Here is an 8,894-nt window from a genome sequence, read left to right as displayed (position 1 = left end):
GCCTCATGACCTGTTTACAGAGGAACTCTCCGTAGGTTCAAGCATTTACACTCGCCTAAAGGATTATTAGGAACACCCTACTAATACCGTGTTTGACCCCCTTTCTCCTTCAGAACTGCCTTAATTCTTCGCGGCATTGATTCAACAAGGTGCTGGAAGCATTCTTTAGAAATGTTGTAGATTTGTGGGATGCACATCAGGGCACGGAGCTCCCATTCCACCACATCCCAGATGTGGTGACTGTGGGGGCCATTTTAGTACAGTGAACTCATTGTCATGTTCAGGATACCAATTTGAAATGATTCGAGCTTTGTGACATGGTGCATTATCCTGCTGGAAGTAGCCATCAGAGGATGGGTACACGGTGGTCATAAAGGGATGGACATGGTCAGAAACAATGCTCAGGTAGGCTGTGGCATTTAAACGATGCCCAATTGGTGGTAAGTGGCCTAAAGTGTGCCAAGAAAACACCCCCCACACCATTACACCACCCATTCTCCTCTGACCGCTAGCATCAACAAGGCATTTTCGCCCACAGGACCGCCACATACTGGATGTTTTTCCTTTTTCAGACCATTCTTTGTAAACCCTAGAAATGGTTGTGCGGGAAAATCCCAGTAACTGAGCAGATTGTGAAATGCTCAGACCAGCCCGTCTGGCACCAACAACCATGCAACGCTCAAAGTTGCTTAGATCACCTTTCTTTCCCATTCTGACATTCAGTTTGGAGTTCAGGAGAGTTCAGGAGATTGTTAATTGCATTAAGAAGAAATTTAACAGCTGTTCCTAATTATCCTTTAGGTGAGTGTAATTCAAGTTCAATGTGTCAGAACCATGGTTGGTGTCACTAATGAGGGGAAATAGACTTGATTAGGCTGTCTTACTACTCTTTGTGGCTCGGTGGTACATGTTTACAGCTTGTTATTCAGAATCACTGATCCAATTAGCCACACGTAAGATAAAGTCAAATAAGTGCACGGAGTGACAGGAAATTCTTATTCTATGATCACATTTCTTATATCATTTAATATCATTTTAGCTTCCACATGGATGTGGATCAGTTTAAATCAAGTGATAAGTTTGAAGAGTACTTGACAGAGAACTTTTCTGGACTTTGGATGGTGAATTCAGACACTGAAGCCTCACTAGCAGCCCCAAGAGGCTGCAGTGTTAATTTCACCGCACAGTTAAGGACATTGTAAAACTTCACAGTATTGCAGATACAAATGTAATGTGTTTTTTTTTTTTTCTTCCTGAGGGTGGCGCTAGAGGGAAGGTCAAGGGGTTCAACAAAATCCCTTGGAATCATGTTAGAAGTGGAGATACCAGCTGGATGAAATCACTAGGAAATATCCACATCTAACATAAAAACATCTGGCCGCACATCTCTTTGGTCCCTAGTGTTGGCCGACTGCTATTGCCATTCTTAAGGCTCTGACTCACCAACCTGACGGCCGACCGTCGGCAGAAAAGGCAGTCGGACTGATCATTCGGCTCCCGTCGGTCCAAAAAGTGCCTCAAAACACACCGAAGCGACGCCGACTTGAGCGTACGTTCTGCGCATGCGCGAGGCGTAATACAGATGTAATACAGCAGGCGGCGCTAATCTGTATTGTCGCCCAAAAAATGAAAACCGGAAATGACGAACGCGTCACGACCATAATGGCGGCTCGTTCGGAATAGAAACGTGTTTCTGTAAACATTTTAAGCGAGAAATAGGCCGTACAGTTGCTGAATCTGTCTGGTTTTTTTTGATCGACAAAGGTCAGTTTGAAAGATTTCCGTCAGATTTTGAAAGGCTTTTGTCACGCTCATCCTGCTTGTCATTTCCGGCTAGCACTCCACCAATCAGATTGGTCATTGAGTCCGACTGCCCACTGGCCGATTCAACAAGTGAAATTGGCCCAAATTAAAGCCAACGACTGACGGCACGGAACACACCAAACAGACTGGAGTCACCGACCTCGCCAGACTGTCCGACGGCCGATAATCGGGTTGGTGTGTCAGCGCCTTTAAAAGAAAACTCTGAATTTTTTGGGAAATTTGATAAGATGATTTATTCATATCATCGGTTTCATGTCTTTGTTTCGTTTTTATGAAGCCAAAAATCATCCTTCTACTTGCTGTTTTGCTTTAATTGTGTGTCGGTGGTGTCTAAAAAACACTCCTGACAGAAACAGCGATTTCAGCCTCGGCTCTCTACTTTGTAGCTTTGGCACAAAGGGGATCACACCCGTCATGTTTTTGATGCACGTTTACTTTGATACAAATACTGTTCTGATGCAGCAGAATATTTCTAATCCAATCGGATTATTGTTGGACATCAGTCTGTAGAGTTGTTCTGTCACATTCCTGAATGTTGTACACATCTGTCATTTGGATCAGTGAGATTCTGCTGTGCCGTTTACTCATCTGGTTTACAAAGACTTATTTTTTGTTTTGTTTTACACACTCTGGCCATTGTGATTCTTGATGGTGGATGTTTTTGAGGCAGTGGATGTTGGGAGGATTTACCTGCATCCAGTCTTTTGTTAAAGAGGAGGAGATTAGAAATTGCATCTCTTTGCGTCCAGTACACATGCACTACTTTGCAAAAGGGCCGTCTTGTTTCATGAAAACGTCATTGTGTGATTGTGTTGATGAGATTGTTTTGTAAATGCAGTTTATTTTATTTGAAGTGTCTTCATCGTTCCTTCAGGACGAAGGAAAAGAGCTCTGCGTCGTTGACGTGGACTGAACTCTTTCTGTTTGTTGTCTTTTTAATAACCTCTTCGGATGGACGGTGTGGCTGCATCGACTCAGATGTTTACTCTCAATGCAAACAAAACAAATAAAATGAGACGCAATATCCGTGAATGTTGGAGGAAACTGTCTGATCTGAATTTAATGTAGGGTTAATGTTTTTTTTTTTACTAACCAGCGTGTGCAGAGACAGACGTCTGTTCTTCTGTTATTGAAGACAAACTCAAATAAACTGTTTTTTAAACTGAAGATTGTTGAAAAAGAGCTTCATGATCGGGGCAATATTTCATAAATATTGCAATCAAGATTTTTAATCACATTGACTTTTCTTGAACACCCACAGACCTTTTTTGTACATAGTGGCTTTCTTTTGTTATTTGACATTAAAGCACCTTACAGGTGTTTTTGCATGTTTTAACTCATTTTCAGTGGAAAACTTCTTTTGCATGACTTCATTCTCCTACTCTCCTGTCTACCACATGTTCATTACACAATATTCACTTTAACCTGTGTACCTAAAATCATTTTATACTTTACATTTTTGACCAATTTCAAAAACGTACCATGCTTTCAATGCATTTTTCCTTACTCCAAGAAGCCATTGGTCTTCAGTTTACAACTAGCAAAGACTTGAAAATGTATCTGTAGTATCAGACAGTACTTTTACTTAGTAGTAGTATTTTGAGTCAAAACACAGCAGATCTGCCTGATGCAGGTGTTATGAATCGCGCTGCTGATTCGAATTGTTTCGTTCAGTTCAAAGATTTATAGTCACTACGGTGAACTTTTACGTTAAGCCCCTTTACACAACATGCAGTATATCCCTGCATGGGTCCCTGTGTGAATGGGAGCAGGGATCGATATTTAGGGGAATCTATTCCGCCAATTTCTCACCTCATGATCGTACGTACGGCTGTGTTGTGAATAAAAGCAGTAACGCGGCAGGGACGAGCACGCAAAGGTTACGTCCGCCTGAGGAAAGAAGCTTTCACTTTGAGTGAGCGAACCAATCACAAGACTCCACTGATGACGTATTTGAATCCACTCCAATCAACTTTTAGAATTTAGCATTTACGCAAAGGCTTTTCGGCAGAGACGTCTTCCGTCCCGTCCGCGTACGTCCGGCCTTGCCCCATCTTCTTTTGGCGGTTGGTATCCATAAGTGTTGCTATTTCAGCATTGCCCATTGTGTGCGAAGGTGCAAAACGAAAATGTTCCTTAATGTAGTGCATGTGTGTATAGTGAAAACCGCTAGCGGTGCCTGAAATGTTATCCCAGTAATTTTATCAGGAACTATGTGTGAAGGAGGAGTGGTGATGTTATGTTGCTGCTCCCGACTGTCTGAAGTTCAGTCTGCCGTTTTGTTCAGTTAAGTCCAAAACTCAGTGTTTAAAAGATTACTCGCTCAGCAAAACACCCACCTGCTACAGAATTATCACATCACGTATGTCTTTCAGTAGTCTTGTAACCAAAATGTAACTTCCTGTGTATTACATCTTAGCTAGTCTATATCCATGACTTTCCGCTTCCAAGATTGCTCCGTTGCCACCTTAATTCCGCTGGATGTCCTTCTTTTCGGCCGGATGTCCCGTCACCTTCCGCTTTCTTTGTGTTGGAATTTTAAACTCCGGTGGATTTCTGAGGACTATGGTTAACTGCTCCTCAGATCTCTGCAGGGTAAATCCAGACAGCTAGCTAGACTATCTGTCCAATCTGAGTTTTCTGTTGCATGACTAAAACAACTTTTGAACGTACACGTTCCACCAAAACAAGTTCTTTCCCGAGGCTATTTTGCAGCGGCACCGTGGCTCCGTCCGGCGCTTAGCCCCACCCTTGACGATTGTGATCGGTTTAAAGAAATGCCAATAAACCAGAGCACGTTTTTCTCCCATCCCGGAATGCTGTGTGTACTTGCCAGACCCTCCTTCGCGGCGCTGTGGACGAAGGTCTGGCAATGCGAGACTACATTTGAATTGACAGCAGTGCGTTCAGTCACCACGTTGGCCAGCTCCGAAGCTAAAAGCTAATTAGCTTTGGAGCTCAGCTGAGAACACCTGACCATGACACCTGTTAAACATTCAGCAACTTTAAAGCATAACTCTCGCCAAAATGCACCCTAGGGTCTTTTTGTGAATGTACCTGAGTCAGACTTTAGTTTAAAAGCATATTTAGGACAGAAACGCCACTTTTAAGATTTAACGTATTATTGTTTTCGGTCAAATGGCCTTTTGAATGGGAGTGCTAGGGGTACTTTTATGCTAGCCTCAAAATAGCTATTTTTAAAACACTAAGAAGGCTCGACGCAAAATGAAACTTTGCTCCAAGTATCACCAGGGGCTCTACACATGAACTCCAGCATTGAGAACATTGTTTGTGTACCCAGAGTTTACTAAAAAGATAGGTTTTGAGCAACTCACGTTAGCAGTTGTTGTTTACGCTGTCCGCCATTTTCTCAGTCAAAAATAGGCGATCTCCGAATGCGAATGAACGGACTCCATAGGAGGAAATGTCATTCTTATATGAGGCTCCTTTTTCAACTACAAGGTCAATATTGTTTTTTACTGACGACAAAACAATAAATTATCCGTGCATTTATATGGAACTAAGCTTTAGGAGCTTTCCATTTTTACTCTCCTCCCTCGACTATTTTTGACTTGCGAGATGGACAGCGACTGGAAAAACAACAGCTACAGTGAGTTGTTAAAACCTTTTTTTTTTTTTTTTTTTTAAACTCGGTGTACACAAACACTGTTCTCAATGCTCAAGTTCATGTGTAGAGCCCCTGGTGATACTTCCAGCAAAGTTTCATGTTGTGTTGAGCCTTCTTAGTGTTTTAAAAATAGCTAGTTTGAGGCTAGCATAAAAGTGCCCCTAGCACTCCCATTCAAAAGGCCATTTGACCGAAAAACAAAAATACGGTAAATCTTAAAAGTGACTATTCCGTCCTAAATATGCTTTTAAACGAAAGTTTGACTCGGGTACATTCACAAAAAGACCCTAGGTTGCATTTTGGCGAGAGTTACGCTTTAACCTCAGTTCAGCTTGATGAGTTGCTGTTAAAGACTTGTTTGCATATCCAACACCTTTACTAGTTGGGTAAACTCACTGAGACCTCCTCCGACACTATCAGAGGCCCTCTGCAGGTCCCTGGACCCCACTTTTGACCACAGTTGATCGAGATCGATGTCGTGTGTGAATTGTGCTCTCTGGTAATTTAATGGACGATACATAAAGGAGCGTATATTTATTTCCGCGCGCTTCAACGGCATCAAAAACAGTCACTTAACGGGGCAGGATTTATGGTGTTTGTGTAGCAAATTGGCCTTTGATGGTTCCCACGCAGGATCGGCTGCTTCCCCACGGAGACTAATGGGGTTTGCTCTAATAGCGTCCCTCAATCATCGCCGCGAATATGAAACATGAACTCACCGGCTCACAATTAGCAAAACGACACAGAGAGAAACGAGGCAAGAAATGTGAAGAGAGCGGGATTTATCGGCAACGCTCCTCGCCAGTTCATGTAACAAAAAACGAGCTATTTTTTTTTTTTTTCTTTCTACCCTCTCTCTTCCTATTTCCTCCCTTTCTTTCAGGGGGGTGGAGGGGGGGGGTGAAGTTAAACTGATAAATTAGACCTCATTTATTGGACAACAGTTTGAGTCGATACCCAGGGGCCTCTGCTCTGCAGCGTGGACAAGACTCCAGAGCCACTAATTGGTTCTCTGTGTGTGGATGGAGGTGGTGTTTGGTGAGGGGGGGTGTTGTTTAAGGGGGCTTGCGAGGCGGGCGGGGCACGAGAGACGAGAGGTGCGTTTGGCCAGCGCTGATGCTCACACACACACACACAGAGGCGGTTGTTTGGCGGCGGACGTCCGCGGCACACGCCACGAAAATGGACGAGACAAGCGCTTGATTTGACAGCCGGGGCGGTGGGGTGGGGAGGGGGGGGGGGGGGGGTGGGGGCATGTATAGATTTTTGTGTCTGTTGTTTTGGCTTATTTGTGTGCTTCTTTTACTCAGTCAATCAAATTTAATTGACACCGCTGGGCTGGGGCCGGGGGCCCCGCGGCATGCTGGGATGACAGGCCTTTAATGCCAAAGAGAGGAGAGGAGGTTCTTCTGCCTGTGAAGGATGGAGGGGGGTGGGGGGTGAGGAGGAGAGGGGGGGAGGGGGGGGTGACAATTCCTCAGCCCGTCAACAGCATTAATTGATATAACAACAGCGATGATGGATACTAATAAATACAACCTTTAAGAAAAAAAAGGTAATTAGACGGCGTCCTGTGTGATTTCAGACTGGTAAACACCATTCGTCTTCCACAGAGGCTTCAGATGGACATGAGGCGTTCGTCTACATGCAGATCAAACGCACCATTTGCATTTTGGCCTCAACAAGAAGACAACAGACAGTTTGTTGTCCTACTAGAAACCAAACTCTGCCTTCAATGTTCTTCATCATGGCCCAAAACGTACAAACACCAGATCTTCTCTGCATCCTTCAGTCATTGTCAACCTGTTGGCATCACACAGTGTGGATTTTACTGACTTTTAAAGGTGCTCTAAGCGATGTCGCGCGTTTTTTAGGCTACATTTTTTGTCACATACAGCAAACATGTCCTCACTATCCGCTAGCTGCCTGTCCCCTGAACACACTGTAAAAAAAACACGGTCTCTGTAGACAGCCCAGGCTCCACAAATGCCAACAAAAACAAAGTGTGCCAACCTGCACCACCAAACATAACAAACAGTGTTCCAGCATTCCAGCCAATAACCGACAAGAAGGATTTGGGGGTGGGGGTTGGGGGGTTAGCGCGCGGAAGCACGGAAGGGAGGGAGAGGGGATGGGATGAGGAGGAGGAAGGGGTGAGCTGGCCTCGTTTTGTTTGAATATACTTCGAACGTCAACAAGAAGTGCCGTCACCCAACATCACTTAGAGCACCTTTTAAGAGAGCGTCCAGACAGGTTACAGATTAAATGGACAACAAACAGGATTCAGCCGGAAAGATAAATCTGAATTAGGCTACATTTACATTGCTACGTTTGGTTTTGCTACGTTTACACCTCGCATTCACACTGCTCTGGCGCTGCAGAGCCCCTAAACCAGAGACATTTAAAAACACTTCTGACCCAGTTTTGGTTTGGAATCTCCGGGGTTGGGTTGCAGTCTCAACGGCCGCAAACAGAGACCTTTGGCAACACCGACACTGACGCCAATGTTTCGCCGCCTGATTGGGTCTTATCGGTCATGACGTCTCATTATTCTACTGGAGCTAAAAACACGTTGATCACTTTTGGCTGGAACTCTCGTAGCAATGTAAATGTAGCCTTACACTTGCCCCTCCCTCATTAGTTGTTCTAGATGGACCTCTCCAGTCACCTCTCCGTCATGCTCCACAAAATGTATGCTGCATTGTCTATTTCACAAATATTAGTTGTGCTTTATGTGGTTGACGTTGGAAAGTGATGGCATGTGGCTATGAGTCCCTCATCAGGATCGGAAAAATCATCTTGCTAGTCTCCTAGCATGGGCTAGCTAGCCGGTTTTCAAATGTAAACATCGGAGTAAACACAGAGGAAAGAGTGAAGAAGATGAGCTTCAGCTAGCATAGTCTCGCTTTGCCAGACCTTCCTCCACAGCGCTGCGGATGAGGGTCTGGCTAGTCCACACAGCATTCCAAGATGGGAGAAAAACATGCTCTGGTTTATTGGCATTTCTTGAAACCAATCACACTTCCTGAACGGAGCAACGACGCCTCTGCAAAATAGCCTCAGGAAGGAACTTGTTTTGGTGGAATATGTGTACGTTCAAAAGTTGTTTTAGTCGTGCAACAGAAAACTCAGATTGGACAGATAGTCTAGCTAGCTGTCTGGATTTACCCTGCAGAGATCTGAGGAGCAGTTAACCACAGTCCTCAGAAATCCACCGGAGTTTAGAACACCAACACAAAGAAAGCCCAAGGTCGTGGCCGGGTTAGCTCAGTTGGTAGAGCAGGCACACATATATAGAGGTTTACTCCTTGACGCAGCGGCCACGGGTTCGACTCTGACCTACAAGCCTTTGCCGCATGTCATTCCCCTTCTCTCTCCCCTTTCATGTCTTATCTGTCCTGTGGAAATAAAAAAAAAAAATAATAATCTTAAGAAAAAACAG

The sequence above is a fragment of the Sander vitreus genome, chromosome 5 (assembly GCF_031162955.1).
Source record: "Sander vitreus isolate 19-12246 chromosome 5, sanVit1, whole genome shotgun sequence".
In the NCBI taxonomy this organism is placed as follows: domain Eukaryota; kingdom Metazoa; phylum Chordata; class Actinopteri; order Perciformes; family Percidae; genus Sander; species Sander vitreus.
This window is presented reverse-complemented; position numbering follows the sequence as displayed.